Raw genomic sequence first — 15,389 nt, 5'->3', positions numbered from 1 at the left:
TTCTTAGAAGTCTAACATGCTAGTTTGGCTTTCGTTCAACGTTCGATAAGGTATTGACGCCAATAGACCATGTTACATTTCAAGTTCCACAAAAACGTCAAAAGCTCGTTTATGGAGAGAGTTTAGCAATTCCAAAGCATCAAAGTGGACCATTGTACTCTATTTTCTGTTCTTAGAAGTCTAACATGCTGGTTTAGCTTTCGTGCCACGTTTCATAAGGTAATGATGCCAATAGACCATGTTACATTTCAAATTGCATAAAAAGGTCAGAAGCTCATGTATGGAGAGAGTTGAGCAATTCCAAAGCATCAAAGTGGACCCCTGTACTCTATTTTGTGTTCTTAGAAGTCGAACATGCTAGTTTAGCTTTCGTGCCACGTTTCGTAAGGTAATGATGCCAATAGACAATGTTACATTTCAAAATGCACAAAACGTCGAAAGCTAATCTATGGAGAGAGTTTAGCAATTCCAAAGCATCAATGTGGACCGCTGTACTCTATTTAGTGTTCTTAAAAGTCCAACACGCTAGTTTAGCTTTCATGCCACGTTTCGTAAGGTAATGGTGCCAATAGACAATGTCACGTTTCAAATTGCACAAAACGTTAAAAGCTCGTCTATGGAGAGAGTTTAGCAAATCCAAAGCATCAAAGTGGACCGTTGTACTCTATATAGTGTTCTTAAAAGTCTAACATGCTAGTTTAGCTTTCGTTCAACGTTCGATAAGGTAATGACGCCAATAGACCATGTTACATTTCAAACTACACAAAAACATCAAAAGCTCGTCTATGGAGAGAGTTGAGAAATTCCAAAGCATCAAAATGGACCACTGTACTCTATTTAGTGTTCTTATAAGTGTAATAGGCTAGTTTAGTTTTCGGGCAACGTTCGATAAGGTAATGATGCCAGTAGACCGTGTTACTTTTCAAATTGCACAAAGACGTCAAAAGTTCGTCTATGGAGAGAGTTGAGCAATTCCAAAGCATCGAAGTGGACCATTGTCCTCTATTTAGTGTTCTTAGAAGTCTAACATGCTAGTTTAGCTTTCGTTCAACGTTCTATAAGGTAATGACGCCAATAGACCATGTTACATTTCAAACTACACAAAAACGTCAAAAGCTCATCCATGGAGAGAGTTGAGAAATTCCAAAGCATCAAAATGGACCGCTATACTCTATTTAGTGTTCTTATAAGTGTAATAGGCTAGTTTAGCTTTCGGGCAACGTTCGATAAGGTAATGATGCCAACAGACCATGTTACATTTCAAATTGCATAAAAAGGTCAAAGGCTCATGTATGGGGAGAGTTGAGCAATTCCAAAGCATCAAAGTGGACTGCTGTACTCTTTTAGTGTTCTTAGAAGTCCAACACACTAGTTTAGCTTTCGTGCAACGTTTCATAAGGTAATGATGCCAATAGACCATGTTATATTTCAAATTGCATAAAAGGTCAAAAGCCCGTGTATGGAGAGGGTTGAGCAATTCCAAAGCATCAAAGTGGACCGCTGTACTCTATTTTGTGTTCTCAGAAGTCTAACATGCTAGTTTAGCTTTCGTGCCACGTTTCATAAGGTAATGATGCCAATAGACAATGTTACATTTCAAATTGCACAAAACATCAAAAGCTCATCTATGGAGAGAGTTTAGCAAATCCAAAGCATCAAAGTGGACCATTGTGCTCTATTTAGTGTTCTTAGAAGTCTAACATGCTAGTTTGGCTTTCGTTCAACGTTCGATAAGGTATTGACGCCAATAGACCATGTTACATTTCAAGTTCCACAAAAACGTCAAAAGCTCGTTTATGGAGAGAGTTTAGCAATTCCAAAGCATCAAAGTGGACCATTGTACTCTATTTTCTGTTCTTAGAAGTCTAACATGCTGGTTTAGCTTTCGTGCCACGTTTCATAAGGTAATGATGCCAATAGACCATGTTACATTTCAAATTGCATAAAAAGGTCAGAAGCTCATGTATGGAGAGAGTTGAGCAATTCCAAAGCATCAAAGTGGACCCCTGTACTCTATTTTGTGTTCTTAGAAGTCGAACATGCTAGTTTAGCTTTCGTGCCACGTTTCGTAAGGTAATGATGCCAATAGACAATGTTACATTTCAAAATGCACAAAACGTCGAAAGCTCATCTATGGAGAGAGTTTAGCAATTCCAAAGCATCAAGGTGGACCACTGTACTCTATTTAGTGTTCTTAGAAGTTCAACACGCTAGTTTATCTTTCATGCCACGTTTCGTAAGGTAATGATGCCAATAGACAATGTCACGTTTCAAATTGCACAAAACGTTAAAAGCTCGTCTATGGAGAGAGTTTAGCAAATCCAAAGCATCAAAGTGGACCGTTGTACTCTATATAGTGTTCTTAAAAGTCTAACATGCTAGTTTAGCTTTCGTTCAACGTTCGATAAGGTAATGACGCCAATAGACCATGTTACATTTCAAACTACACAAAAACGTCAAAAGCTCGTCTATGGAGAGAGTTGAGAAATTCCAAAGCATCAAAATGGACCACTGTACTCTATTTAGTGTTCTTATAAGTGTAATAGGCTAGTTTAGCTTTCGGGCAACGTTCGATAAGGTAATGATGCCAGTAGACCGTGTTACTTTTCAAATTGCACAAAGACGTCAAAAGTTCGTCTATGGAGAGAGTTGAGCAATTCCAAAGCATCGAAGTGGACCATTGTCCTCTATTTAGTGTTCTTAGAAGTCTAACATGCTAGTTTAGCTTTCGTTCAACGTTCGATAAGGTAATGACGCCAATAGACCTTGTTACATTTCAAACTACACAAAAACATCAAAAGCTCATCCATGGAGAGAGTTGAGAAATTCCAAAGCATCAAAATGGACCGCTATACTCTATTTAGTGTTCTTGTAAGTGTAATAGGCTAGTTTAGCTTTCGGCCAACGTTCGATAAGGTAATGATGCCAATAGACCATGTTACATTTCAAATTGCATAAAAAGGTCAAAGGCTCGTGTATGGGGAGAGTTGAGGAATTCCAAAGCATCAAAGTGGACTGCTGTACTCTTTTAGTGTTCTTAGAAGTCCAACACACTAGTTTAGCTTTCGTGCAACGTTTCATAAGGTAATGATGCCAATAGACCATGTTACATTTCAAATTGCATAAAAAGGTCAAAAGCCCGTGTATGGAGAGAGTTGAGCAATTCCAAAGCATCAAAGTGGACCGCTGTACTCTATTTTGTGTTCTCAGAAGTCTAACATGCTAGTTTAGCTTTCTTGCCACGTTTCGTAAGGTAATGATGCCAATAGACAATGTTACATTTCAAATTGCACAAAACATCAAAAGCTCATCTATGGAGAGAGTTTAGCAAATCCAAAGCATCAAAGTGGACCATTGTGCTCTATTTAGTGTTCTTAGAAGTCTAACATGCTAGTTTGGCTTTCGTTCAACGTTCGATAAGGTAATGACGCCAATAGACCATGTTACATTTCAAATTACACAAAAACGTCAAAAGCTCATCTATGGAGAGAGTTTAGCAATTCCAAAGCATCAAAGTGGACCATTGTACTCTATTTAGTGTTCTTATAAGTCTAATAGGCTAGTTTAGCTTTCGTGCAACGTTCGATAAGGTAATGATGCCAATTGACCATGTTACATTTCAAATTGCCCAAAAACGTCAAAAGCTCGTCTATGGAGAGAGTTGAGCAATTCCAAAGCATCAAAGTGGACCGCTGCACTCTATTTAGTTTTCTTAGAAGGCCAAGACGCTAATTTAGCTTTCGTGCAACGTTTCATAAGGGAATGATGCCAACAGACCATGTTACATTTTGAATTGCATAAAAACGTCAAGAGCTCATCTATGAAGAGATTTGTGCAATTCCAATGCATTAAAGTGGACCACTGTACTCTATTTTTTGTTCTTAGAAGTCTAACATGCTAGTTTAGCTTTCGCACCTCGTTTCATAAGGTAATGATGCCAATAGACCATGTTACATTTCAAATTGCATAAAAAGGTCAGAAGCTCATGTATGGAGAGAGTTGAGCAATTCCAAAGCATCGAAGTGGACCCCTGTACTCTATTTTGTGTTCTTAGAAGTCGAACATGCTAGTTTAGCTTTCGTGCCACGTTTCGTAAGGTAATGATGCCAATAGACAATGTTACATTTCAAAATGCATAAAACGTCAAAATCTCATCTATGGAGAGAGTTTAGCAATTCCAAAGCATCAAGGTGGGCCGCTGTACTCTATTTAGTGTTCTTAGAAGTCCAACACGCTAGTTTATCTTTCGTGCCACGTTTCGTAAGGTAATGATGCCAATAGACAATGTTACGTTTCAAATTGCACAAAACGTCAAAAGGTCGTCTATGGAGAGAGTTTAGCAAATCCAAAGCATCAAAGTGGACCATTGTACTCTGTTTAGTGTTCTTAAAAGTCTAACATGCTAGTTTAGCTTTCGTTCAACTTTCGATAAGGTAATGACGCCAATAGACCATGTTACATTTCAAACTACACAAAAACGTCAAAAGCTCGTCTATGGAGAGAGTTGAGAAATTCCAGAGCATCAAAATGGACCGCTGTACTCTATTTTGTGTTCTTATAAGTGTAATAGGCTAGTTTAGCTTTCGGGCAACGTTCGATAAGGTAATGATGCCAATAGACCATGTTACTTTTCAAATTGCACAAAGACGTCAAAAGTTCGTCTATGGAGAGAGTTGAGCAATTTCAAAGCATCAAAGTGGACCATTGTCCTCTATTTAGTGTTCTTAGAAGTGTAACACGCAAGTTTAGCTTTCTGCCGCGTTTCGTAAGGTAATGATGCAATTAGACAATGTTACGTTTCAAATTGCACAAAAATGACAAAAGCTCGTCTATGGAGAGAGTTTAGCAAATCCGAAGCATCAAAGTGGACCATTGTACTCTATTAAGTGTTCTTAGAAGCCTAACATGCTAGTTTAGCTTTCGTTCAACGTTCGATAAGGTAATGACGCCAATAGACCATGTTACTTTTCAAATTGCACAAAAACGTCAAAGGCTCGTGTATGGCGAGGGTTTAGCAATTCCAAAGCATCAAAGTGGACCGCTGTACTCTATTTAGTGTTCTTAGAAGTCCAGCACTCTAGTTTAGCTTTCGTGCAACATTTTATAAGGTAATGATGCCAATAAACAATGGTACGTTTCAAATTGCACAAAAATTTCAAACCTCGTCTATGAAGAGAGTTGAGCAATTGCAAAGCATCAAAGTGGACCGCTGTACTCTATTTTGTGTTCTTTGAAGTCTAACATGCAAGTTCAGCTTTCGTGCCACGTTTCATCAGGTAATGATGCCAATAGACAATGTTACGTTTCAAATTGAACAAAACGTCAAAAGCTCATCTATGGAGAGAGTTTAGTGTTCTTAGAAGTCTAACATGCTAGTTTAGCTTTCGTGCAATGTTCGATAAGGTAATGATGCCAATAGACCATGTTACATTTCATATTGCATAAAGACGTCAAAAGCTCGTCTGTGCAGAGAGTTGAGCAATTCCAAAGCATCGAAGTGGACCTTTGTACTCTATTTAGTGTTCTTAGAAGTCTAGCATGCAAGTTTAGCTTTTGTCCAATGTTTGATTAGGTAATGATGCCAATAGACCATGTTACATTTGAAACTGCACAAAAACGTCAAAAGCTCGTCTATGGAGAGAGTTGTGCAATTCCAAAGCATCAAAGTGGACCACTGTACTCTATTTTGTGTTCTTAGAAGTCGAACATGCTAGTTTAGCTTTCGTGCCACGTTTCGTAAGGTAATGATGCCAATAGACAATGTTACATTTCAAATTGCACAAAACGTCAAAAGCTCGTCTGTGGAGAGAGTTCTGCAATTCCAAAGTATCAAAGTGGACCATTGTACTCTATTTAGTGTTCTTAGAAGTCTAACATGCTAGTTTAGCTTTCGTGCCGCGTTTCGTAAGGTAATGATTCCGATAGACAATGTTACGTTTCAAATTGCACAAAAATGTCAAACCTCGTCTATGGAGAGAGTTGAGCAAATCCAAAGCATCAAAGTGGACCATTGTCCGCTATTTAGTTTTCTTAGAAGTCTAACCCGCAAGTTTAGCTTTTGTCCAACGTTTGATAAGGTAATGATGCCAATAGACCATGTTACATTTCAAACTGCACAAAAACGTCAAAAGCTCATCTGTGGAGAGAGTCGAGCAATTCCAAAGCATCAAAGTGGACCGTTGTACTCTATTTAGTGTTCTTAGAAGTCCAACACGCGAGTTTAGCTTTCGTACAACGTTTTGAAAGGTAATGATGCCAATAGACAATGGTACGTTTCAAATTACACAAAAATGTCAAACCTCGTCTATGGAGAGAGTTGAGCAATTCCAAAGCATCAAAGTGGACCGCTGTACTCTATTTTGTGTTCTTTGAAGTCTAACATGCAAGTTTAGCTTTCGTGCCACGTTTCGTCAGGTAATGATGCCAATAGACAATGTTACGTTTCAAATAGCAAAAAAATGTCAAACCTCATCTATGGAGAGAGTTGAGCAATTCCAAAGCATCAAAGTGGACCGCTGTACTCTATTTTGTGTTCTTAGAAGTCTAACATGCTAGTTTAGCTTTCGTGCCACGTTTCGTAAGGTAATGATGCCAATAGACAATTTTACGTTTCAAATTGCACAAAACGTCAAAAGCTCGTCTATGGAGAGAGTTTAGCAAATCCAAAGCATCAAAGTGGACCATTGTACTCTACTTAGTGTTCTCAGAAGTCTAACATGCTAGTTTAGCTTACGTTCAACGTTCGATAAGGTAATGACGCCAATAGACCATGTTACATTTCAAATTGCACAAAAATGACAAAAGCTCGTCTACGGAGAGAGTTTAGCAATTCCAAAGCATCAAACTGGACCACTGTACTCTATTTAGTGTTCTTATAAGTCTAACAGACTAGTTTAGCTTTCGTGCAACGTTCGATAAGGTAATGATGCCAATAGACCATGTTACATTTCAAATTGAACAAAGACGTCAAAAGCTCGTCTATGGAGAGAGTTTAGCAAATCCAAAGCATCAAATTGGACCATTGTACTTTATTTAGTGTTCTTAGAAGCCGAACATGCTAGTTTAGCTTTCGTTCAACGGTTGATAAGGTAATGACGCCAATAGACCATGTTACTTTTCAAATTGCACAAAAACGTCAAAAGCTCGTCTATGGAGAGAGTTTAGCAATTCCAAAACATCAAAGTGGACCATTGTACTCCATTTAGTGTTCTTATAAGTCTAATAGGCTAGTTTAGCTTTCGTGCAACGTTCGATAAGGTAATGATGCCAATAGACCATGTTACATTTCAAATTGCACAAAGACGTCAAAAGCTCGTCTATGGAGAGAGTTGACCAGTTCCAAAGCATCGAAGTGGACCATTGTCCTCTATTTTGTGTTCTTAGAAGTCTAACATGCAAGTTTAGCTTTCGTCCAACGTTTGATAAGGTAATGATGCCAATAGACCATGTTACATTTCAAACTGCACAAAAACGTCAAAAAACTCATCTATGGAGAGAATTGAGCAATTCCAAACCATCAAAGTGGACCATTGAACTCTATTTAGTGTTCTTAGAAGTCTAACATGCTAGTTTAGCTTTCGTACCGCGTTTCGTAAGGTAATGATTCCAATAGACAATGTTACGTTTCAAATTGCGCAAAAATGTCAAACCTCGTGTATGGAGAGAGTTGAGCAATTCCAAAGCATCAAAGTGGACCGCTATACTCTATTTTGTGTTCTTAGAAGTCTAACATGCTGGTTTAGCTTTCTCGCCACATTTCGTAAGGTAATGATGCCAATAGACAATGTTACGTTTCAAATTGTACAAAACGTCAAAAGCTCGTCTATGGAGAGAGGTTAGCAAATCCAAAGCATCAAAGTGGACCATTGCCCTCTATTTAGTGTTCTTAGAAGTCTAACACGCAAGTTTAGCTTTTGTCCAACGTTTGATAAGGTAATGATGCCAATAGACCATGTTACATTTCAAACTGCACAAAAACGTCAAAAGCTCATCTATGGAGAGAGTTGAGCAATTCCAAAGCATCAAAGTGGACCGCTGTACTCTATTTAGTGTTCTTAGAAGTGCAACACGCTAGTTTAGCTTTCGTGCAACGTTTTATACGGTAATGATGCCAATAGACCATGTTAGATTTCGAATTGCATAAAAAGGTCAAAAGCTCATGTATGGAGAGAGTTGAGCAATTCCAAGGCATCAAAGTGGACCGTTGTACTCGATTTTGTGTTCTTAGAAGTCTAACATTCTAGTTTAGCTTTCGTGCCACGTTTCGTAGGGTAATGATGCCAATAGACAATGTTACGTTTCAAATTGTATAAAACGTCAAAAGCTCGTCTATGGAGAGAGGTTAACAAATCCAAAGCATCAAAGTGGACCATTGTCCTCTACTTAGTGTTATTAGAAGTCTAACACGCAAGTTTAGCTTTTGTCCAACGTTTGATAAGGTAATGATGCCAATAGACCATGTTACATTTCAAACTGCACAAAAAGGTCAACAGCTCATCTATGGAGAGAGTTGAGCAATTCCAAAGCATCAAAGTGGACCGCAGTACTCTATTTAGTGTTCTTAGAAGTCCAACACGCTAGTTTAGCTTTCGTGCAACGTTTTAAAAGGTAATGATGCCAATAGACAATGGTACGTTTCAAACTACACAAAAATGTCAAACCTCGTCTATGGAGAGAGTTGAGCAATTCCAAAGCATCAAAGTGGACCGTTGTATTCTATTTTGTGTTCTTTGAAGTCTAACATGCAAGTTTAGCTTTCGTGCCACGTTTCATAAGGTAATGATGCCAATAGACAACGTTACATTTCAAATTGCACAAAACGTCAAATGCTCGTCTATAGAGAGAGTTTAGCAATTCCAAAGTATCAAAGTGGACCATTGTACTCTATTTAGTGTTCTTAGATGTCTAACATGCTAGTTTAGCTTTTGTGCCGCGTTTCGTAAGGTAATGATTCCAATAGACAATGTTACGTTCCAAATTGCACAAAAATGACAAACCTCGTCTATGGAGAGAGTTGAGCAATTCCAAAGCATCAAAGTGGACCCCTGTACTCTATTTTGTGTTCTTAGAAGTCCAACACGCTAGTTTATCTTTCGTGCCACGTTTCGTAAGGTAATGATGCCAATAGACAATGTAACATTTCAAATTGCACAAAACGTCAAAAGCTCTTCTATAGAGAGAGTTTAGCAATTCCAAAGTATCAAAGTGGACCATTGTACTGTATTTAGTGTTCTTAGAAGTCTAACATGCTAGTTTAGCTTTCGTGCCGCGTTTCGTAAGGTAATGATTCCGATAGACAATGTTACGTTTCAAATTGCACAAAAACGTCAAAAGCTCATCTATGGAGAGAGTTGAGCAATTCCAAAGCATCAAAGTGGACCGCTGTACTCTATTTTGTGTTCTTAGAAGTGCAACATGCTAGTTTAGCTTTCGTGCAACGTTTTAAAAGGTAATGATGCCAATAGACAATGGTACGTTTCAAATTGCACAAAAATGTCAAACCTCGTCTATGGAGAGAGTTGAGAAATTCCAAAGCATCAAAGTGGAACGTTGTGCTCTGTTTTGTGTTCTTTGAAGTCTAACATGCAAGTTTAGCTTTCGTGCCACGTTTCATAAGGTAATGATGCCAATAGACAATGTTACATTTCAAATTGCACAAAACGTCAAAAGCTCGTCCATAGAGAGAGTTTAGCAATTCCAAAGTATCAAAGTGGACCATTGTACTCCATTTAGTGTTCTTAGAAGTCTAACATGCTAGTTTAGCTTTCGTGCCGCATTTTGTAAGGTAATGATTCCAATAGACAATGTTACGTTTCAAATTGCACAAAAATGTCAAACCTCATCTATGGAGAGAGTTGAGCAATTCCAAAGCATCAAAGTGGACCATTGTACTCTATTAAGTGTTCTTAGAAGCCTAACATGCTAATTTAGCTTTCGTTCAACGTTTCATAAGGTAATGACGCCAATAGACCATGTTACTTTTCAAATTGCATAAAAACGTCAAAAGCTCGTCTATGGAGAGGGTTTAGCAATTCCAAAGCATCAAAGTGGACCATTGTACTCTATTTTGTGTTCTTAGAAGGCTAACACGCTAGTTTAGCTTTCGTGCGACGTTTCGTAAGGTAATGACGCCAATAGATAATGTTACGTTTCAAATTGCACAAAAATGTCAAACCTCATCTATGGAGAGAGTTGAGCAATTCCAATGCATCAAAGTGGACCGTTGTACTCTATTTTGTGTTCTTAGAAGTCAAACATGCTAGTTTTGCTTTCGTGCCCCGTTTCGTAAGGTAATGATGCCAATAGACAATGTTACGTTTCAAATTGTACAAAACGTCAAAAGCTCGTCTATAGAGAGAGGTTAGCAAATCCAAAGCATCAAAGTGGACCATTGTCCTCTATTTAGTGTTCTTAGAAGTCTAACACGCAGGTTTAGCTTTTGTCCAACGTTTGATAAGGTAATGATGCCAATAGACCAATTTACATTTCAAACTGCACAAAAACATGAAAAGCTCATCTATGGAGAGAGTTGAGCAATTCCAAAGCTTCAAAGTGGACCGCTGCACTCTATTTAGTGTTCTTACAAGTTCAACATGCTAGTTTAGCTTTCGTGCAACGTTTTAAAAGGCAATGATGCCAATAGACAATGGTATGTTTCAAATTGCACAAAAATGTCAAACCTCGTCTATGGAGAGAGTTGAGCAATTCCAAAGCATCAAAGTGGACCGTTGTACTCTATTTTGTGTTCTTTGAAGTCTAACATGCAAGTTTAGCTTTCGTGCCACGTTTCATAAGGTAATCATGCCAATAGACAATGTTACGTTTCAAATTGCACAAAACGTCAAAAGCTCATCTATGGAGAGAGTTTAGCAAATCCAAAGCATCAAAGTGGACCATTGCACTATATTTAGTGTTCTTAGAAGTCTAACATGCTAGTTTTGCTTTCGTGCAATGTTCGATATGGTAATGATGCCAATAGACCATGTTACATTTCAAACTGCACAAAAACGTCAAAAGCTCATCTATGGAGAGAGTTGAGCAATTTCAAAGCATCAAAGTGGACCGCTGTACTCTTTTTAGTGTTCTTAGAGGTCCAACACGCTACTTTGGCTTTCGTGCAACGTATCGTAAGGTAATGACACCAATAGACAATGTTACGTTTCAAATTGCACAAAAATGTCAAACCTCATCTATGGAGAGAGTTGAGCAATTCCAAAGCAAGAAAGTGGACCGCTGTACTCTATTTTGTGTTCTTAGAAGGCTAACACGCTAGTTTAGCTTTCGTGCCACCTTTCGTAAGGTAATGATGCCAATAGACAATTTTACGTTTCAAATTGCACAAAACGTCAAAAGCTCGTCTATGGGGAGAGTTTAGCAAATCCAAAGCATCAAAGTGGACCATTGGACTCTATTTAGTGTTCTCAGAAGTCTAACATGCTAATTTACCTTTCGTTCAACGTTCGATAAGGTAATGACGCCAATAGACCATGTTACATTTCAAATTGCACAAAAACGACAAAAGCTCGTCTACGGTGAGAGTTAAGCAATTCCAAAGCATCGAAGTGGACCATTGTACTCTATTTAGTGTTCTTAGAAGTCTAACACACAAGTTTAGCTTTCGTTCCACGTTTCGTAAGGTAATGACGCCAATAGACAATGTTACGTTTCAAATTGCACAAAAATGTCAAACCTCGTCTATGGAGAGAGTTGAGCAATTCCAAAGCATCAAAGTGGACCGCTGTACTCTATTTTGTGTTCTTAGAAGTCTAACATGCTAGTTTAGCTTTCGTTCCACGTTTCGTAAGGTAATGATGCCAATACACCATGTTACATTTCAAACTGCACAAAAACGTCAAAAGCTCATCTATGGAGAGAGTTGAGCAATTCCAAAGCATCAAAGTGGACCGCTGTACTCTTTTTAGTGTTCTTAGAGGTCCAACACGCTACTTTGGCTTTCGTGCAACGTATCGTAAGGTAATGACGCCAATAGACAATGTTACGTTTCAAATTGCACAAAAATGTCAAACCTCATCTATGGAGAGAGTTGAGCAATTCCAAAGCATGAAAGTGGACCGCTGTACTCTATTTTGTGTTCTTAGAAGGCTAACACGCTAGTTTAGCTTTCGTGCCACTTTTCGTAAGGTAATGATGCCAATAGACAATGTTACGTTTCAAATTGCACAAAGTGTCAAAGGCTCGTCTATGGAGAGAGTTTAGCAAATCCAAAGCATCAAAGTGGACCATTGTACTCTATTTAGTGTTCTTAGAAGTCTAACATGCTAGTTTAGCTTTCGTGCAATGTTCGATATGGTAATGATGCCAATAGACCATGTTACATTTCAAATTGCACAAAGACGGCAAAAGCTCGTCTACGGTGAGAGTTAAGCAATTCCAAAGCATCGAAGTGGACCATTGTACTCTATTTAGTGTTCTCAGAAGTCTAACATGCTAATTTAGCTTTCGTTCAACGTTCGATAAGGTAATGACGCCAATAGACCATGTTATATTTCAAATTGCACAAAAACGATAAAAGCTCATCTATGGAGAGAGTTTAGCAAATCCAAAGCATCAAAGTGGACCATTGTACTCTATTTAGTGTTCTCAGAAGTCTAACAGGCTAGTTTAGCTTTCGTGCAACGTTCGCTAAGGTAATGATGCCAATAGACCATGTTACATTTCAAATTGCACAAAGACGTCAAAAGCTCGTCTATGGAGAGAGTTAAGCAATTCCAAAGCATCGAAGTGGACCATTGTACTCTATTTAGTGTTCTCAGAAGTCTAACAGGCTAGTTTAGCTTTCGTGCAACGTTCGCTAAGGTAATGATGCCAATAGACCATGTTACATTTCAAATTGCACAAAGACGTCAAAAGCTCGTCTATGGAGAGAGTTGAGCAATTCCAAAGCATCAAAGTGGACCGCTGTACTCTATTTTGTGTTCTTAGAAGTCTAACATGCTAGTTTAGCTTTCGTTCCACGTTTCGTAAGGTAATGATGCCAATACACCATGTTACATTTCAAACTGCACAAAAACGTCAAAAGCTCATCTATGGAGAGAGTTGAGCAATTCCAAAGCATCAAAGTGGACCGCTGTACTCTTTTTAGTGTTCTTAGAGGTCCAACACGCTACTTTGGCTTTCGTGCAACGTATCGTAAGGTAATGACGCCAATAGACAATGTTACGTTTCAAATTGCACAAAAATGTCAAACCTCATCTATGGAGAGAGTTGAGCAATTCCAAAGCATGAAAGTGGACCGCTGTACTCTATTTTGTGTTCTTAGAAGGCTAACACGCTAGTTTAGCTTTCGTGCCACTTTTCGTAAGGTAATGATGCCAATAGACAATGTTACGTTTCAAATTGCACAAAGTGTCAAAGGCTCGTCTATGGAGAGAGTTTAGCAAATCCAAAGCATCAAAGTGGACCATTGTACTCTATTTAGTGTTCTTAGAAGTCTAACATGCTAGTTTAGCTTTCGTGCAATGTTCGATATGGTAATGATGCCAATAGACCATGTTACATTTCAAATTGCACAAAGACGGCAAAAGCTCGTCTATGGAGAGCGTTTAGCAATTCCAAAGTATCAAAGTGGACCATAGTACTCTATTTAGTGTTCTTAGATGTCTAACATGCTAGTTTAGCTTTCGTGCCGCCTTTCGTAAGGTAATGATGCCAATAGACAATGTTACGTTTCAAATTGCACAAAATGTCAAAGGCTCGTCTATGGAGAGAGTTTAGCAAATCCAAAGCATCAAAGTGGACCATTGTACTCTATTTAGTGTTGTTAGAAGTCTAACATGCTAGTTTAGCTATCGTGCAATGTTCGATATGGTAATGATGCCAATAGACCATGTTACATTTCAAATTGCACAAAAACGACAAAAGCTCGTCTATGGAGAGAGTTTAGCAATTCCAAAGTATCAAAGTGGACCATTGTACTCTATTTAGTGTTCTCAGAAGTCTAACAGGCTAGTTTAGCTTTCGTGCAACGTTCGATAAGGTAATGATGTCAATAGACCATGTTACATTTCAGATTGCACAAAGACGTCAAAAGCTCGTCTATGGAGAGAGTTAAGCAATTCCAAAGCATCGAAGTGGACCAATGTACTCTACTTAGTGTTATTAGAAGTCTAACACGCAAGTTTCGCTTTTGTCCAACGTTTGATAAGGTAATGATGCCAATAGACCATGTTACATTTCAAACTGCACAAAAAGGTCAAAAGCTCATCTATGGAGAGAGTTGAGCAATTCCAAAGCATCAAAGTGGACCGCTGTACTCTATTTAGTGTTCTTAGAAGTCCAACATGCTAGTTTAGCTTTCGTGCAACGTTTTAAAAGGTAATGATGCCAATAGACAATGGTACGTTTCAAATTACACAAAAATGTCAAACCTCGTCTATGGAGAGAGTTGAGCAATTCCAAAGCATCAAAGTGGACCGTTGTACTCTATTTTGTGTTCTTTGAAGTCTAACAGGCAAGTTTAGCTTTCGTGCCACGTTTCATAAGGTAATGATGCCAATAGACAACGTTGCATTTCAAATTGCACAAAACGTCAAAAGCTCGTCTATAGAGAGAGTTTAGCAATTCCAAAGTATCAAAGTGGACCATTGTACTTTATTTAGTGTTCTTAGATGTCTAATATGCTAGTTTAGCTTTTGTGCCGTGTTTCGTAAGGTAATGATTCCAATAGACAATGTTACATTTCAAATTGCACAAAAATGACAAACCTCATCTATGGATAGAGTTGAGCAATTCCAAAGCATCAAAGTGGACCCCTGTACTCTATTTTGTGTTCTTAGAAGTCCAACACGCTAGTTTAGCTTTCGTGCCACGTTTCGTAAGGTAATGATGCCAATAGACAATGTAACATTTCAAATTGCACAAAACGTCAAAAGCTCTTCTATAGAGAGAGTTTAGCAATTCCAAAGTATCAAAGTGGACCATTCTACAGTATTTAGTGTTCTTAGAAGTCTAACATGCTAGTTTAGCTTTCGTGCCGCGTTTCGTAAGGTAATGATTCCAATAGACAATGTTACGTTTCAAATTGTACAAAAACGTCAAAAGCTCATCTATGGAGAGAGTTGAGCAATTCCAAAGCATCAAAGTGGACCGCTGTACTCTATTTTGTGTTCTTAGAAGTCCAACACGCTAGTTTAGCTTTCGTGCAACGTTTTAAAAAGTAATGATGCCAATAGACAATGGTACGTTTCAAATTGCACAAAAATGTCAAACCTCGTCTATGGAGAGAGTTGAGAAATTCCAAAGCATCAAAGTGGACCGTTGTACTCTGTTTTGTGTTCTTTGAAGTCTAACATGCAAGTTTAGCTTTCGTGCCACGTTTCATAAGGTAATGATGCCAATAGACAATGTTACATTTCAAATTGCACAAAACG

Source organism: Tripterygium wilfordii, chromosome 13 (assembly GCF_013401445.1).
Source record: "Tripterygium wilfordii isolate XIE 37 chromosome 13, ASM1340144v1, whole genome shotgun sequence".
NCBI classification, from domain to species: Eukaryota; Viridiplantae; Streptophyta; class Magnoliopsida; order Celastrales; family Celastraceae; genus Tripterygium; species Tripterygium wilfordii.
This window is presented reverse-complemented; position numbering follows the sequence as displayed.